Source organism: Bombina bombina, chromosome 6 (genome assembly GCF_027579735.1).
Source record: "Bombina bombina isolate aBomBom1 chromosome 6, aBomBom1.pri, whole genome shotgun sequence".
Classification (NCBI taxonomy): Eukaryota; Metazoa; Chordata; class Amphibia; order Anura; family Bombinatoridae; genus Bombina; species Bombina bombina.
The window spans coordinates 331925821-331944920 of NC_069504.1; the positions used below are offsets into that span (position 1 = coordinate 331925821).

General features: G+C 37.2%; 1 protein-coding gene across 1 annotated transcript in view; it reads left to right on the forward strand.

The window, feature by feature from the left end:
• The first annotated feature begins 200 nt into the window (after window positions 1–200).
• Window positions 201–19100, forward strand: part of SLC41A2 (solute carrier family 41 member 2) — a 577519-nt gene continuing 558619 nt past the window's right edge. The window contains exon 1 of the mRNA XM_053716958.1: window positions 201–309. The gene's annotated coding sequence lies outside the window, so the exon portion shown is untranslated. The remainder of the gene's footprint in view (window positions 310–19100) is intronic.

The following is a 19100-nucleotide window of genomic DNA, read 5'->3' on the forward strand; positions in this document are numbered from 1 at the left end:
GCTGCTAACATACTGCTATGTATTAAAAGCTGTGATATCACACGGAGTCAGTGTGATCATGATGATGAAGTAAATCGTTTTCCAATTCCGATCTCAACATGCACGTCAGGAAAATACTATAGGAGCGCGCACGTGACGTCAGAGCCACATCAGCAGTAAAGTTACGCCCATACTTCGTCTATCGCACGGGCATGCGCAGTGTTGACTAGATTGCTTTTTGCTTCGTTCGCTGCCCATAGATTGGAATAACCAGTATGAGTGGTTTGGGGAGTGTGGAGACTCGGCCTGGGGCCAATCTGGAACAACCTGGTGAGTGTGACCACAGGCTGAATTTAGTCTTCTGTTCATTTAGGGCTAATATTCTGTTTAAATCTAAGGCAGTTTCCAAATATATATAGAAGCACTAGAATGGCAGACCCACCACCTGTCTCTATATCCATATAATGGTTATGACAAGATAGTTAATCACTGTCCTGGTATAGGTATTATATTTATACACACCATTTGAGCAATACAGCCCTTTACCTACCTGAGTGTCTGCCTAGCACCTGACTGCAGGATTTGTCATTAGCCTCTACCTTCAGCATGACATGAACATCATATACCTGTATACTTTCGTTTGACAGAGACGTCATCTGTCTCTATAACTCAGTGTATTAGATGCTTGTACTAAACCAGGAGTTGCCAAACTTAGTCGTTTTGGGACAGCACTGTTAGAGGCATTTAAATTTCACTTCCTGATCTATTTTTTTATATGCCTTGTTTACCACAAAGATTCCATTTTTTTTTTTTTATAAATCTGTAACATGAGTTTCACTTTTGTGTACCTCCCCCATTTGTGCAGTCATCCTAGTTAAGCATCTCTGCTAATAGAGCCAGGCTGATCAAAGCATCACTTGTCAGTATAAAACCCAGACTGATAGTCCTCATGAGTTTTTTTTTGTACAACTTATCTTATCTTATCTGTTGTCTATATGCAACTAGACAGACAACTTGTAGCACTCCGCTGTCAAAGTGTCACCTGACAACATACCTGTAGGCCTATCAACTGTAAAATATCAATTATTAGATATAAGTATGTGGGAGCATTAGTAACCATATTAATCCTAATACACTCTAGGGATATATAACATACCATAGATGGTGCAATTTAAGATAATAAACTTGCTTAGCTATGTGAGCTCAGATCAGAGGATGCAATCAGCACTATCATATAAGGTACACAATATTAAGGTAAGGGCTACCAACTATAATTTGATATGGACTGAGACACCGAAAGTTGTAAGGTCTTATACCATATAACAATTGTTATCTGGCTATCTCTTTAAAAACTGGAGTATGTATAAATAAACCTGTACAGCATGCTGAAATAGAACAGGTTACCTTTTCCAGAACTTTCTACTCTGTATGGCTAAAAATGGCAGCTTTAACAAACTGAACTGGAAAAACATTACAGGTGGTGATCAATAGAAGATTCCAAAATATACAGTACAGCTAAATACATACATTGTTTTGATAATCATAACCCATAATTGGCCGCCATTGATATATAGTATACTCAACAATGCAAGGTCAAAATGATATAGACTCCATTGCCCACATGTTGAAATTTTAATATAAACCTCAATTTCTCTAGAAAAATATATTTAGCCCCTTAAAAGTTACAAAGTGCATGGCTCACTGGTGGTATATCTATCCATATAGTCATTCTATGTATATGTTACGGGTAAAGTCAGAAATCCTATGATTACCAAGTGGCTGTGGGTAAAGCCCAAAATAAGATCCTATCTTATTTCATATCCCTTTAATTATGTTTGAGCTAGGAGAACAGGAACTTCTTTGGGCGCCTGCTAGTCTTATATTTGTGCAAATTCCCATTACTATTCTATTTGTGGGTCATTTCCTTGAATGTGGATACTCACTCACTATGTATACGTTACGGGGAAAGTAAAATATTGGGTTATCCTAGGATTACCCAGTGGCTGTGGGTAAAGCCCAAAATAAGATCATACTTTGGGCTTTACCCGGGTAATCCTAGGATTACCCAAACGCTTCTGGATAAAGCTAATAAAATCATGCAATAGGCTTTACCTGGGTAATGCTAGGAAAACACATCAACAGTAAATTAAATATTTTTATTTTAGATTACACAAATACTTATGTATTGTACAATGTTTTTGTTACAACAGGATATTAAACATTTTTATATTTTATATGTGGGTTTTTTCATATGTTTTGTACCATGTTTTGTTACAACAGGAAATTAAACATTTTACAACAACATGAAACATTTTTATTTATGAAATGTTTTTAGTTTTCAAAATTAAAGGGACAGTCAACACCAGAATTTTTGTTGTTTTAAAAGATAGATAATCCCTTAAAGGGACACTAAACCCAAAATTTTTCTTTCATGATTCAGATAGAGCATGCAATTTTTTAAGCAACTTTCTAATTTAATCCTATTATCAAATTTTCTTTGTTCTCTTGCTATCTTTATTTGAAAAAGAAGGAATCTAAGCTAAAGAGCCAGCAAATGTTTGGTTCAGAACTACGGACAGCACTTGTTTATTGGTGCTGTCCAATCAGCAAGAACAACCCAGGTTGTTCACCAAAAATGGGCTGGTATCTAAACTTACATTCTTGCTTTTCAAATAAACATACCAAGAGAATGAAGAAAATGTGATAATAGGAGTAAATGAGAAAGTTGCTTAAAATTGCATGCTTTATCTGAGTCACAAAAGAAAAAAATAATTGGGTTCAGTGTTCCTTTAATTACCAATTCCCCAGTTTTGCATAACCAACACAGTTATTATACACATTTTATCTCTGTAATTACCTTGTATCTAAGCCTCTGCAGACTGCCCCCTTATTTCAGTTCTTTTGACAGACTTGCATTTAAGCCAATCAGTGCTTTCTCCAGGGTAACTTCACGTGCATGAGCTCAATGTTATCTATATGAAACACGTGAACTAATGCCCTCTAGTGGTGAAAAACTATCAAAATGCATTTAGATTAGAGGCGGCCTTCAAGGTCTAAGACATTAGCATATGAACCTCCTAGGTTTAGCTTTCAACTAAGAATACCAAGAGAACAAAGCAAAATTGGTGATAAAAGTAAATTGGAAAGTTATTTTAAATTACATGCCCTATTTGAAACATTAAAGTTTTTTTGGGACTTGACTGTCCCTTTTAAACGTTTTTATCTTTAAAAATTAAATGTTTTTATTTTTCAAAATTATTATTTTTTTTCATAGGTTTTCTACCATGTTTTTTTTTTAAAAACAACAGGAAATTAAACATTTTTATGTTATTGTGTTCTTAGGACAGACCTGACTGTCTGTCGCGCACACATTCTGTCCGAGAAACTTTAAAAGCACGTTGTGGGGTGGGGTGGGGGATGGGACGCATGGTTAGGTTCCCAGAGGCGGTTGCGGCGCCCGAGGCTCTAATTAGAACAGAACTCTCTGCACTGGAGCCTATCTGCCCTCAGCCATTAATGCATGATTGTAAGGTCACTGGATGCACAACCATAAGATAAGGAGACATAGACCAATCAGATCATGCATTAATGGCCGAGGGCAGATAGGCTCCAGAGAATTCTGTTCTTATCAGAACTTTGGGCGCCGCAACCGCCTTTGGGAACCTAACCATGGGTCCTACCCCCCACAATGTGCTTTTTTAGTTTCTCTGACAGATAGCGTGTGCAACAGACAGTCTAGTCTGTCCCAGAACACAGTAAAACAAAAATGTTTAATTTCCTGTTGTAAAAAAACATGGTAGAAAACATATGAAAAATCCACATATGAAAAATAAAAATATTTCATTTTGAAAAATAAAAATGTTTCATGTTGTTATTGTAAAACTGTTTAGTTTCCTGATGTTGTAACAAAAACATTGTACAAAACACAAGTGTTTGTGTAATCCCAAATCAAAATGTTTCATTTACTGTTGATGTGTTTTCCTAGCATTACCCAGGTAAAGCCTATTGCATGATTTTATTAGCTTTATCCAGAAGTGTTTGGGTAATCCTAGGATTACCCGGGTAAAGCCCAAAATATGATCTTAGTTTGGGCTTTACCCACAGCCACTGGGTAATCCTAGGATTACCCAATTTTTGACTTTCCTTGTAACATATACATTGTGAGTAAGCATCCACATTCAAGGAAATGACCCACAAATAGAATAGTATTGGGAATTTGCACACATATAAGACTAGCTGGCGCCCAAAGATATAAAGTTCCTGTTCTCCTAGCTCAAACATAATTAAAGGGATATGAAATCCACATGTTTCTCATGATTCTCAGAGCATGCCATTTTAAGCAACATTCTAATTTACTTCTGTTACCGAATTTTCTTCTCTTGGTATCTTTATTTGAAAAGCAGGAATGTAAGCTTAGGAGCCAACCCATTTTTGGTTCAGCACCTGGGTAACGCTTGCTGATTGGTGGTTAAATGTGGGAAGCATAAAACAAGAGCACAAAACAGTTGACCATATAACCATGCACAATAAAATATAACAGACAATACATGCTGCAAAAGTAATAATATAATACTTTAAAGTGAAGGTAAACTTTGGTGAATGAAAGTCAGTTTTTTTAAAAATAGGGGCACTTTCATTCATCAAAGTTTACAAAGCAGCCGTTTTGTTAAAAAAATTACCTTCTTTTCTTTTCACTGCTACAGCAGCTTCCCCCACCTAGAGATCAAGTCAGTAATGACTAATCCGGCTTCCTCCAATCACAGCATGGCCTCAGGTAATGACTACCCTGGGGGGAAAGCTGTGATTGGAGGAAGCAGGATTAGTCATTGCTGACGTGTGAAGAGATGATCTCTAGGTGGGGGAAGCTGCTGTAGCAGTGAAAAGAAAAAAAGGTAATTTTTTTTTTAACAAAATGGCTGCTTTGTAAACTTTAATGAATGAAAGTGCCCCTGTTTTTAATAGTATTTTAAAAAAATGGGATTTCATTAACTAAAGTTTACCTTCACTTTAAATCTTATACATCCAAGCCCATAGGAGAAGGCGTATGTACCCACATACAGAAAGATAAGTGTAGGTATTATTAATTTATTTAAAAGAAAGCAGCAAACAGTGTAGCAATACCCAGGCACACATTGAAGCAAAACAAATCCCCAGACCTCAAGCTCACTAGCCATCATTAGTGTTTGCCTAGGGCACATTACAGATAAGTAAGGTATTACATGCCTGTAGTGTCTGACTCTCATAAATGGTTATAATTATGATAAGATCATAGTAAAGCATAAAACATATCTGTCCAACACATTAATGCAGGGCTCGGCAAACCCAGCAGCCAGGGAGCCACTGGCTCTTAGAAGTTTACTCTTGGCTCCTAACTTTTTGGGTTATTCTCCATAAATCTATATTCAAATACCACTGTCTGGCTCCTAAAAGTAGTTCTGGTTTCTTTTTAACAGATGTGTCGTCCCTTGCATTAAAGAATATAATGGTGCAACTTCCAAAACAAACTATATATACAGTCAGAGTGTTGAATACAGTTCCTTTTACGCTGCAGTCTGAGTCTCACATGCCCTGATATTAACTCACTTAGGAACGATATCTCATACTTTGTAACAACCTGATATATCTAGGAGCTGCCTGTGTAGGGTTGAACCACCACCCATGAGCTCCCCCTCTAATTGAAGTTTATTCCATTATTCAACTACCCTATATGTGAAGAAGTGCTTCCCAAGATTTCTCCTGAACCTACTACCCTTCAGCTTGAGATCATGACCCCTTGTTCTGGTACCATTTTAGTAGCCGTCCTTTTGAACAGGTTTCAGTTTACTTATATCATTCTGTAGATATGGCCTCCAGAACTGCACACAATGCTCAGGATGAGGCCTAACAATTGATCTTTAAAGTGTCAGAAGAACATTATTATTCCTGCTGCAAATACCTCTACTTATACAACCAAGCATTCTATTGGCCTTACTTGCTGCAATACTACATTATTTTTACAGAATTTCAAATAATCAGAAATAATAATTTAGAAGTTCTCCTCCTCTTTTGTAACAGTGAGCAAGTGTCATTGGGTCTGTAATTAACGTTTGGATTTATCTTTTCTAAATGCATACGTTTGCACTTTGTGATGCTGAACTATAGATTCCAGTAATTTGTTCAAGCCTCCTATTTTTTTTTTTTTAATCAGTTCTCTAGGCTTGCTCAATATGTATGCATATTTTTTCCTTGGTTGACTCACCTGCTACCTTCTCTTAATCAATTATTGGAAGGGAGCATCTTGCCAGTGAACCTTACTGAAATAAAATTACGCTTCTCTTTACGGCCTAGTCTCACAGTATGCAATGGAACGCACAATAGTGTATAACTTTATTATATTTCTGGTCTTCAACTGCTGCTGAACAAGGTTATTTACAACTTCACAATGCTGCACTGATTATCATGTAGGGTTGTCACCCAGTCAGAATTTTAGCAGTGTGGACTGTATTTTTAAAGATTAGTTTAAAGTAGATAATAAAGAAAATATTCAGAAAGGAAGGGGATCTATTTTTAAATGAGAATTCCAAATTGGCCCTAGCAGTGTTTATTTCTGCAGTATTCTGCAAAATTGTTTATGCTAATTAGTGTGTCCCCTGTTTATTTTTTCCAAAAAAGGAGGCCACTCTACTGTCTTACTGGCTATTGTTACTAAGCAAAAAAAAAAAGTTTTAAGCACTGATCAAAATTTTTCAGTGAACACCCTTGTCTAAAAATACTGACTGTTAAGCCTGCTAACCTTTTTCCTAAAGGATACAAAACACCTTGTAATTGAAGATTTTTCTGCAGTCTTGTAATAATGTAACATTGGGCTTGACAAACCCAAGTGCTAGGGAGCCACTGTTGCCTTAAAATGAGGCTATGGATTACAGTCCCAAGACACCTATGGGTGTCCCCACGCCCTTTCACCAGCTGAACGTAACATTTAGCTTGGTGAGGCATTTAAATGTATGGGCTGGCTCCTAGATTTTGAACATATTTGTGGAGCCCTAAAAAATACATCTTTTGTGTGTGTTTAAAAAAAAAAAAAAAAAAAGCATTGATACGTTGCTTGCTCCAATTGTTTTTCACTAGCCAAACTCTCTCCCCAGCATGTGTCTTATCTGAAGGAGCCAAGCCAGATTTGCATCTAGAGTAGACCAGATTTACCACTGACATTTATATAAGCAACACTATCATTGCACTACAGTTCTTTATTCTCCTTTTTGAGGCCTTTTAAGGAAATATATGTAGCAGGGCTAGGTGTTTGAATCCTGCCATTTTCAGGAGTTACAATCCTAGAAAAGGGGGTAAAACAAATAGGGAAAATATATTTCTATACATTGCTTTTAAGAATGTTTGATAATAACTACTAACTTCTCTGGAGCATGGAGGATATTTACTTTAATAGAATATGTGTTGTATAAACACATGATCTGTCTTTGAGCATTGAAATACAATTACAGGGTGTATACAAATCAATGATTTAAAATAGTTTTTATTTAAATAGGTTTTAGTTAGGGATGCACCGAAATTTCGGCCGCAGAAAGTTTCGGCCGAAAATTGCATTTTTGGCTATTTCATTTTTCGTTTTTTTAGCCTGTTATTTTCGGTAAAATTATTGTGTAGCATGTTTCAAATTTGATGCTAGCCTAGAGCTGCTGTTTAAAGAGACAGTCTAGGCCAAAATAAACTTTCATGATTCAGATAGCGCATGTCATTTTAAACAATTTACCAATTTACTTTTATCACTAATTTTGCTTTGTTTCTTTGTTTCTAAAAAAAAAATAGTTTTGATATATAAGTAAAAAAAAAGCTCTATTTCTGTTTAAATGGAGTGATGGCAAAAATGCTATAAATTCTCTGGTCTTTTGGGCAAGTTTTTTTCTCTCTGAAATTCCTGGTCCTTAAGGGGTTAACACTTACCACGTATTTTCTCCTTAAAGGGACAGTCTAGGCCAAAATAAACTTTCATGATTCAGATAGAGCATGTAATTTTAAACAATTTTCCAATTTACTTTTATCACCAATTTTGCTTTGTTCTCTTGGTATTCTTAGTTGAAAGCTTAACCTAGGAGGTTCATATGCTAATTTCTTAGACCTTGAAGCCCACCTCTTTTCAGAATTAATTTTAATAGTTTTTCACCACTAGTGGGTGTTAGTTCACGTATTTCATATAGATAACACTGTGCTCGTGCACGTGAAGTTATCTGGGAGCAGGCACTGATTGGCTAAACTGCAAGTCTGTCAAAAGAACTGAAATAAAGGGGCAGTTTGCAGAGGCTTAGATACAAGATAATCATAGAGGTTAAAAGTATATTAATATAACTGTGTGGTTATGCAAAACTGGGGAATGGGTAATAAGGGGATTATCTATCTTTTAAAACAATAAAAATTCTGGTGTAGACTGTCCCTTTAAGTTTATTACTTGACTTACTGTTCTGCATATAATGAGTTTTCTAGGACTATACTTTATTTGGATAATTAGTAAAAAAAAAAACTGTTAAATATGATTCTGTTACATAGAACTAAATGAAGAATAATACAATATATTGATATTTATAATTGTTTTAAGTAGGGATGCACAAAAATTTTGGTCGTAGAAACATTTTGGCTGGAAATGGCATTATTGTTTGCCTGTTTTTTTTTTTTTTTTTCTTGGTAAAATTATTGTGTAGCATATTATTTTTGTCCAATTTTAGTGTGTTACTTTCAATAAAAGTGTGGGATTTTTTAATTCGCTCTAATTATGCAAAAAAAACCTTAAAAAAAAAAAATATTTGAAAAAATACATTTTCGGTATCCGTTTCGGTTTTCTGCCAAGTGCATTCCAGATTTTCGGATTCGGTTTCGGTCCAAAATTTCCATTTCGGTGCATCACTAGTTTTTGTTTTTTTAAATAAAATGCTTTTTGAGGAAAAATCTATCTAAAGATAGTTTCTATTTAATATACATTCTAATCTAAAGGTTTAGATTAGATTATAGTTATATAGCAAGATGCTGTATATTCATGGCTGTAGTGTTTAATTTTATTGGTAAATAAATTCTATTAATCCATTCACAATGTCATGCTCTCCCAGAGGTTTATGTCATATTATTTTGGAGATATTATCACATTGTTGTTTTTCTAGTTCTCAAAACAGTGAATTTGTGTCTGCAGAAATAATTTACCCCTTCACAGCAAAAATGTTATAAAATATTATAACCATACAGAGTTGAGAAATAGACCTTTAATTGATATATTCATGAAAGAAAACTTTTGGGTTTCAGATAGAGCATACAATTTTCATATTGACTTTTATTATTAAATCTCTTCTATTCTCTTGGTATCCTTTTGTTGGTGAGCAATGCTCTGCTGGAACCTAGCTGAACACATTGGGTGAGACAGTGACAAGCAGCTAGCTTGCAGTAGTGCATTGTTTCTGAGCCTACCTATGTATGCTTTTCAACAATAGATACCAAGAGAACAAAGCCAATTAGATGAGAGAAGTAAATTGGAAAATTGTTAAAAAAAATTGTATGTTCTTTATAAATCATTAAAGTTTAGTTTTGACTTAACTGTCCCTTTTAATTTCATTGCTCCCCTGCAAATCTATGTATACAAAATCAACCCATACTAAGTTTCAAAAAGCTCACTAAATAGAAGATTGTTTGTAGTGGAATAGATCTGCACAATGACCTAAGTGTGAGGAGGGGGAGGGGCAAGCATAACCAATGTAAAATGATTTTTTTTTTTTAAGTTAAATAAAACTATTTAAATTGTTATTACTAAGGTAATAATCATTTTTTTTTCTCTCCATCCAATAAAAAAGAGCTGAAAAGTTAATCAAGTATGAATGATTAACCTATTAAACTGGAGATAGTTTGCCTCCCAATAATGTAATTCATTTCAATGATCTATCTATGCATATCTAATAATATATAACCAAATCAGTAATGGTCTGATATAACTGGAAATTATATCTGAAAAGTTGTTATTCTAAAATTGAAAACCATGATTTAAATTGATTTAAATCTGTTTTACTGACGTGATTTAAATCATGATTTAAATCAATTTGATTTAAATAAATTCCACCTTTTTGCTTATTTTGCCTACAATGTGCAGTGTTGCCCTCTCATTCATAATATTGCACAAACATTTTTTTTATGCCCACTGTTTTTGTCTGATGGGCAGAATAAAAACATGTAATTTAATTTGTGCTGTCAAATACATTTTAAAAGTCAAGTCGGAGGTGCTTTATTATTGTTCAGAGAAAACACACAGGAAATGCCGAACCACTGTGTATTTATTTATTTTTGGCTAAATTAGACAATATTCATTACTGGGGCATTACAATTCAAAATGTAAGCCCACATAAATAACCATATTCATTTAATGGGACAGTCTAGTCAAAATTAAACTTTCATGGTTCAGATAGGGCATGCAATTTTAAAGTGAAGGTCAATTTTGATGAATTAAAGTGCCCTTGTTTTTAATGGGATTATTAAAAACCGGGCACTAATTCATCAAAATTGACCTTCACTTTAAACATCTTTCCAATTTTACTTTTAGCATCAAATTTGCTTTGTTGTTTTGGTATTCTTTGTTGAAAGCTTAAACTAGGTAGGCTCATATTCTAATTTCCAAGCTTATTTGCCATTTTGGTTTCTCCTTAAAAACTTCTTCACCTAACTCCTAACATTACTAATGTCCACTACAGTGTCCCCATAACAGTCGATTATGGATTTCTTTAGGTACTGAACCCTCTTTCATCAGGAATTAAATGCCAGCTCTTTGTTTTAGCCTCGGATCCATGGTTGTATTCACTCTATCTGAAAACCAAAAACATACATTAGTAGGGTAAGGACACCTCTATCGTACATGAGCATTCACAGTCACTTTAATAGATAAAAAAATTACAGATATGGAGGTATCACTTTTTGATTCATCCTTGTGTGTGTGTGTATACATACATACTGTACGTACATACATACATAGTTACATACATACACTCCCCTTGTACAAATACCTTTTTGAGGTATTGATATTTTCTATGCTACTTCAGAAGCATATTGTTTACTAGCTGGATATTTTAATAAACTTTTTACTGCAGCGGATAAGCACTGTTTAAATAAGATGACAGGTTTGAACTTTAAACATTTTATTTTTTCCTTTCTTTAAGGTACACAGGTTTTATTATCCCTTATTTAAACACCTACATGAGTAATAGTTGTGTGACTGGAATTGCTAAATACATAATGAATTCCTTGTTAATGCTATGTGTATTAGTTTACAGTGCTTTGGATTTATCGCTGTTGAATGATAGTTTACTGAGCCATTATTTTAAATCTTGAATTTTTATTAAAGGGACATTATACACTAATTTTTTCTTTGCATAAATGTTTTGTAGATGATCTATTTATAAAGCCCATAAAGGTTTTTTTTTAAAAAAAATGTATAGTTTTGCTTATTTTTTAATAACATTGCTCTGATTTTCAGACTCCTAACCAAGCCCCAAAGTTTTATGTGAATACTGTCAGCTACCTTCTCCAGCTTGCTCCTGCTTGTGTAAATGGTCTTTTCATATGCAAAAGAAGGGGGAGGGGGGGGGAGTGTCTTATTTCTCCTGTTAAGTGTAGTCAGTCCACGGGTCATCCATTACTTATGGGATATTAACTCCTCCCCAACAGGAAGTGCAAGAGGATCACCCAAGCAGAGCTGCTATATAGCTCCTCCCCTCTACGTCACACCCAGTCATTCTCTTGCACCCAACTAATAGATAGGATGTGTGAGAGGACTGTGGTGATTAAACTTAGTTTTTATATCTTCAATCAAAAGTTTGTTATTTTAAACGGCACCGGAGTGTGTTTTCTTCTCAGGCAGCATTTGAAGAAGAATCTACCTGAGTTTTGTGTATGATCTTAGCGGACGTAACTAAGATCCATTTGCTGTTCTCGGCCATTCTGAGGAGTGAGGTAACTTCAGAACAGGGGACAGCGGGCAGGTTCACCTGCAAAGAGGTATGTTGCAGTATATTATTTTCTAAGGAATGGAATTGACTGAGAAAATACTGCTAATACCGATATAATGTAAGTACAGCCTTAAATGCAGTAGTAGCAACTGGTATCAGGCTGATATGTATGTATGTTTACACTTAAAGGGACAGTCTACACCAAAATTTTTCTTATTTAAAAAGATAGATAATCCCTTTATTACCCATTCCCCGTTTTTGCATAACCAACACAGTTATATTAATACACTTTTTACCTCTGTGATTACCTTGTATCTAAGCCTTTGCAGACAGCCTCCTTATCTAAGTGCCTTTGACTGACATGCAGTGTAGTCAATCAGTGAAGACTCCTAAATAACTTCACGGGAGTGAGCACAATGTTATCTATATGACACATGTGAACTAGCACAGTCTAACTGTGAAAAACTTTCAAAATGCTCTAAGCTAGGAGGCGGTTTTCAACTGTTTAGAAATCAGTTTGAGCCTAGCTAGGTTTAGCTTTTCAAAAATACCACCAAGGGAACAAAGCAAATTTGATGATAAAAGTAAATTGGAAAGTTGTTTAAAATTGCATACCCTATCTGAATCATGAAAGTTTAGTTTTGACTAGACTGTCCCTTTAAGTATTTCTGGGGAATGGCACTTCAATGGGAAAATACTGTATGCATATAACTTTTAGCCTAACTTGCAGTGTGAGCGACTAGCAGCAGGCTTTTAATGACATTTCATAAATTAGATTTTAAACGTTTGCTGGCATGTTAAATCGTTTAATTATCTGAGGTACTTGGTGAAAAATTGATTTGGGCGTTATTTTCCACATGGCTGTCGTTTGTTTTGAATTAAAACAGTTTACTGAGCTTCCCTCACTGTTGTATTGTGAGTGGGAGGGGCCTATTTTGGTGCTTTTACTACGCATTAGAAATTCAGTCACTGCCTTCTTCTCCCTGCATGATCCAGGACGTCTCTACAGAGCTCAGGGGTCTTCAAAACTAGTTTTGAGGGAGGTAATCACTCACAGCAGACCTGTGAGACTGTGCTTTGACTGTGATAAAAACGTTTATATTTTCAATTGTTATCCGTTTTTTCTGATATTAAGGGTTAATCATCCATTGCTAATGAGTGCAATCCTTTGCTAAATTTATGCATTTACTGTGAAAATTTGGTTTCTATAACTAATCCGGTTCATTGTTATTCAACTGTGACAGTTTTTGTGTGCTTCTTAAAGGCACAGTAACGTTTTGCATATTGCTTGTAAATTCAGTTGAAAAGTATTTCCAAGCTTGCTAGTCTAATTGCTAGTTTGTTTAAACATGTCTGACACAGAGGAATCTCTTTGTGCAATATGTTCAAAAGCCAAGGTGGAGCCCAATAGAAATTTATGTACTAATTGCATTGATGCTACTTTAAATAAAAGCCAATCTGTACATGTTAAGCAACATTCACCAGACAACGAGGGGGAAGTTATGCCGACTAACTTGCCTCACGTGTCAGTACCTGCATCTCCCGCTCAGGAGGTGCGTGATATTGTAACGCCAAGTACATCAGGGCGGCCATTACAAATCACTTTACAAGACATGGCTAATGTTATGACTGAAGTTTTGTCTAAATTGCCAGAACTTAGGGGTAAACGAGATCACTCTGGGGTGAGAACAGAGTGCGCTGATAATGCTAGGGCCATGTCTGATACTGCGTCACAATTTGCAGAACATGAGGACGGAGAGCTTCATTCTGCGGGTGACGGATCTGATCCAAATAAACTGGATTCAGACATTTCAAATTTTAAGTTTAAGCTGGAAAACCTCCGTGTATTACTAGGGGAGGTGTTAGCGGCTCTGAATGATTGTAACACAGTTGCAATCCCAGAGAAAATGTGTAGGTTGGATAAATATTTTGCGGTACCGACGAGTACTGACGTTTTTCCTATACCTAAGAGACTTACTGAAATTGTTACTAAGGAGTGGGATAGACCCGGTGTGCCTTTCTCACCCCCTCCTATATTCAGAAAAATGTTTCCAATAGACGCCACCACACGGGACTTATGGCAAACTGTCCCTAAGGTGGAGGGAGCAGTTTCTACTTTAGCTAAGCGTACCACTATCCCGGTGGAGGATAGCTGTGCCTTTTCAGATCCAATGGATAAAAAGTTAGAGGGTTACCTTAAGAAAATGTTTGTTCAACAAGGTTTTATATTGCAACCCCTTGCATGCATTGCACCTGTCACGGCTGCGGCAGCATTTTGGTTTGAGTCTCTGGAAGAGACCCTTGACTCAGCTCCATTAGATGAGATTACACACAAGCTTAAAACCCTTAAGCTAGCTAATTCATTTATTTCTGATGCCGTAGTACATTTAACTAAACTTACGGCTAAGAATTCCGGATTCGCCATTCAGGCGCGCAGAGCGCTGTGGCTAAAATCCTGGTCAGCCGATGTAACTTCTAAATCTAAATTGCTTAACATACCTTTCAAGGGGCAGACATTATTCGGGCCCGGTTTGAAAGAAATTATCGCTGATATTACGGGAGGTAAAGGCCATGCCCTGCCTCAAGACAGAGCCAAACCAAGGGCTAGACAGTCTAATTTTCGTGCCTTTCGTAACTTCAAGGCAGGAGCAGCATCAACTTCCTCTGCTCCAAAACAGGAAGGAGCTGTTGCTCGCTACAGACAAGGCTGGAAACCTAACCAGACCTGGAACAAGGGCAAGCAGGCCAGAAAACCTGCTGCTGCCCCTTAAGACAGCATGAAGTGAGGGCCCCCGATCCGGAAACGGATCTAGTGGGGGGCAGACTCTCTCTCTCTCTTCGCCCAGGCTTGGGCAAGAGATGTCCAGGATCCCTGGGCGTTGGAGATCATATCTCAGGGATATCTTCTGGACTTCAAAGCTTCTCCTCCACAAGGGAGATTTCACCTTTCAAGGTTGTCAACAAACCAGATAAAGAAAGAGGCGTTTCTACGCTGTGTACAAGACCTTTTACTAATGGGAGTGATCCACCCAGTTCCGCGGTCGGAACACGGACAAGGGTTTTACTCAAATCTGTTTGTGGTTCCCAAAAAAGAGGGAACCTTCAGACCAATATTGGATTTAAAGATCCTAAACAAATTCCTAAGAGTTCCATCGTTCAAAATGGAAACTATTCGGACAATCTTACCCATGATCCAAAGAGGTCAGTACATGACCACAGTGGATTTAAAGGATGCCTACCTTCACATACCGATTCACAAAGAACATTACCGGTATCTAAGGTTTGCCTTTCTAGACAGGCATTACCAGTTTGTAGCTCTTCCATTCTGGTTGGCTACGGCTCCAAGAATCTTTACAAAGGTTCTGGGCTCTCTTCTGGCGTTACTAAGACCGCGAGGAATTTCGGTAGCTCCGTACCTAGACGACATTTTGATACAAGCGTCAAGCTTCCAAACTGCCAAGTCTCATACAGAGTTAGTACTGGCATTTCTAAGGTCGCATGGGTGGAAAGTAAACGAGGAGAAGAGTTCTCTCTTACCACTCACAAGAGTTCCCTTCTTGGGGACTCTTATAGATTCTGTAGAAATGAAAATTTACCTGACAGAGGACAGGTTAACAAAACTTCTAAATGCTTGCCGTGTCCTTCATTCCATTCAACACCCGTCAGTGGCTCAATGCATGGAGGTAATCGGCTTAATGGTAGCGGCAATGGACATAGTTCCTTTTGCACGCCTGCATCTCAGACCGCTGCAATTGTGCATGCTAAGTCAGTGGAATGGGGATTACTCAGATTTGTCCCCTATGCTGAATCTGGATCAAGAGACCAGAGATTCTCTTCTATGGTGGCTTTCTCGGCCACATCTGTCCAGGGGGATGCCCTTCAGCAGGCCAGACTGGACAATTGTAACAACAGACGCCAGCCTACTAGGTTGGGGCGCTGTCTGGAATTCCCTGAAGACTCAGGGATCATGGACTCAAGAGGAGAGTCTCCTTCCAATAAACATTCTGGAATTGAGAGCAGTTCTCAATGCCCTTCTGGCTTGGCCTCAGTTAGCAACTCTGAGGTTCATCAGGTTTCAGTCGGACAACATCACGACTGGCTTACATCAACCATCAGGGAGGGACAAGGAGTTCCCTAGCGATGATGGAAGTATCAAAGATAATTCGCTGGGCAGAGTCTCACTCTTGCCACCTGTCAGCGATCCACATCCCAGGCGTGGAGAACTGGGAGGCGGATTTCCTAAGTCGCCAGACTTTTCATCCGGGGGAGTGGGAACTTCATCCGGAGGTCTTTGCCCAAATACTTCGACGTTGGGGCAAACCAGATATGGATCTCATGGCGTCTCGCCAGAACGCCAAGCTTCCTTGTTACGGGTCCAGGTCCAGGGACCCGGGAGCGGTCCTGATAGATGCTTTGACAGCACCTTGGACCTTCAGGATGGCTTATGTGTTTCCACCCTTCCCGATGCTTCCTCGTTTGATTGCCAGGATCAAACAGGAGAAAGCATCAGTGATTATAATAGCGCCTGCGTGGCCACGCAGGACCTGGTATGCAGATCTAGTGGACATGTCATCCTGTCCACCTTGGTCTCTGCCTCTGAGACAGGACCTTCTAATTCAGGGTCCTTTCAAACATCAAAATCTAATTTCTCTGAAGCTGACTGCATGGAAATTGAACGCTTGATTTTATCAAAGCGTGGGTTTTCGGAGTCAGTAATTGATACCTTAATACAGGCTAGGAAACCTGTTACCAGGAAAATTTACCATAAGATATGGCGTAAATACTTACACTGGTGCGAATCCAAGAGTTACTCATGGAGTAAGGTTAGGATTCCTAGGATATTGTCTTTTCTACAAGAAGGTTTAGAAAAGGGTTTATCTGCAAGTTCTTTAAAGGGACAGATCTCCGCTCTGTCCATCCTTTTACACAAACGTCTGTCAGAAGTTCCAGACGTTCAGGCTTTTTGTCAGGCTTTGGCTAGGATTAAGCCTGTGTTTAAGACTGTAGCTCCACCGTGGAGCTTAAACTTAGTTCTTAACGTTTTACAGGGTGTTCCGTTTGAACCCCTTCATTCCATTGATATCAAGCTGTTATCTTGGAAAGTTCTGTTTTTAATGGCTATTTCCTCGGCTCGTAGAGTCTCTGAGTTATCAGCCTTACATTGTGATTCTCCTTATCTGATTTTTCATTCAGATAAGGTAGTTCTGCGTACTAAACCTGGGTTCTTACCTAAGGTAGTCACTAACAAGAATATCAATCAAGAGATTGTTGTTCCATCATTGTGCCCTAACCCTTCTTCAAAGAAGGAACGACTTCTGCACAATCTAGACGTAGTCCGTGCCCTGAAATTTTATTTACAGGCAACTAAAGATTTTCGCCAAACTTCTTCCCTGTTTGTCGTTTATTCTGGACAGAGGAGAGGTCAAAAAGCTTCTGCTACCTCTCTCTCTTTTTGGCTTCGTAGCATAATACGTTTAGCCTATGAGACTGCTGGACAGCAACCTCCTGAAAGGATTACAGCTCATTCTACTAGAGCTGTAGCTTCCACTTGGGCCTTTAAGAATGAGGCCTCTGTTGAACAGATTTGCAAGGCTGCAACTTGGTCTTCTCTTCATACTTTTTCCAAATTTTACAAATTTGACACTTTTGCTTCTTCGGAGGCTGTTTTTGGAGAAAGGTTCTTCAGGCAGTGGTTCCTTCCGTATAAAGATCCTGCCTGTCCCTCCCGTCATCCGTGTACTTTAGCTTTGGTATTGGTATCCCATAAGTAATGGATGACCCGTGGACTGACTACACTTAACAGGAGAAAACATAATTTATGCTTACCTGATAAATTCCTTTCTCCTGTAGTGTAGTCAGTCCACGGCCCGCCCTGTTTTTTATGGCAGGTCTAAATTTTAAATTATACTCCAGTCACCACTGCACCCTATAGTTTCTCCTTTCTCGTTTGGTTTTCGGTCGGATGACTGGGTGTGACGTAGAGGGGAGGAGCTATATAGCAGCTCTGCTTGGGTGATCCTCTTGCACTTCCTGTTGGGGAGGAGTTAATATCCCAGAAGTAATGGATGACCCGTGGACTGACTACACTACAGGAGAAAGGAATTTATCAGGTAAGCATAAATTATGTTTTCCCACTTGCAGTGGGCTTTCCAGCTACCTTTTCAACTAAGCTAAACTGAGAGCTTCTAAGTAAGTTTTTAAACAGTTTTATACTGGATTTTTATATCAGTATCTGTGCATCTTATTCTTTATAGTAGTGTCTATTACATGCAGTTATATGAAAATGAGTCCATACTGTCCCTTTAAGGTCGTTCAGTGAAAACATAAATAATATCGTAAATAATATTTATAAATCAAATAGATTAAAAATATATAGATACCAAAATCTAATACAGAATATTACAAAATATATAACCATTTTAAATAGAGTTTGATATAAGTTTTAAAGCACCATTAATTAACATTATATATATATATATATATATATATATATATATATCGTCCAATGTACAGTATCAGCAATATTCTCCCCTGGAGATAATTGGAATGATTAATTGGAATGATACATAAGATGTAGATGCTAATATACGTTATACAAAAATAACATATAGACCAAAAAGGGGAAAAGTTGACTCAATCTTATATTTATAAGAAAGATACGAGAAACCACTATTGACAAGTGATAATTTCTTAACATAAAGAAGAAAAAGAAAGAGTAAAAAAGAAAAGGTTAATGTATGAAAGAGAGAACATATCTATCTGGCTAAAATTAAGCTTTTTAATGAAAATGAAACAATTACTCTAGAAACTCCACAAGAGGCTAAGGCTTTTACAGACAAATACAAAGATAGTTGAATTAATAACAAAACAATTTTTTTTTCTTATTCCCATTCTTTGTTAGAAATGTCAATGTTATATATATATAATATGTATTATAGAGTGTTTTTTTATTTTATAAGAAGTGTTAGATTGGATGACCTTGTGGGCCAGGTCCATTTTTTCCCCCCCAGGTTCTATTTTTTTAAATAAATTATAATGCCTGTATTAAAGATCACGCCTTGGAATGTAGGAGGGATCACAAGTCCGATAAAAAGGAAACGGATCTTAGGCCAGCTAAAGAAAAGTAAGGCTGATGTAGCTCTTCTACATGAGACACAT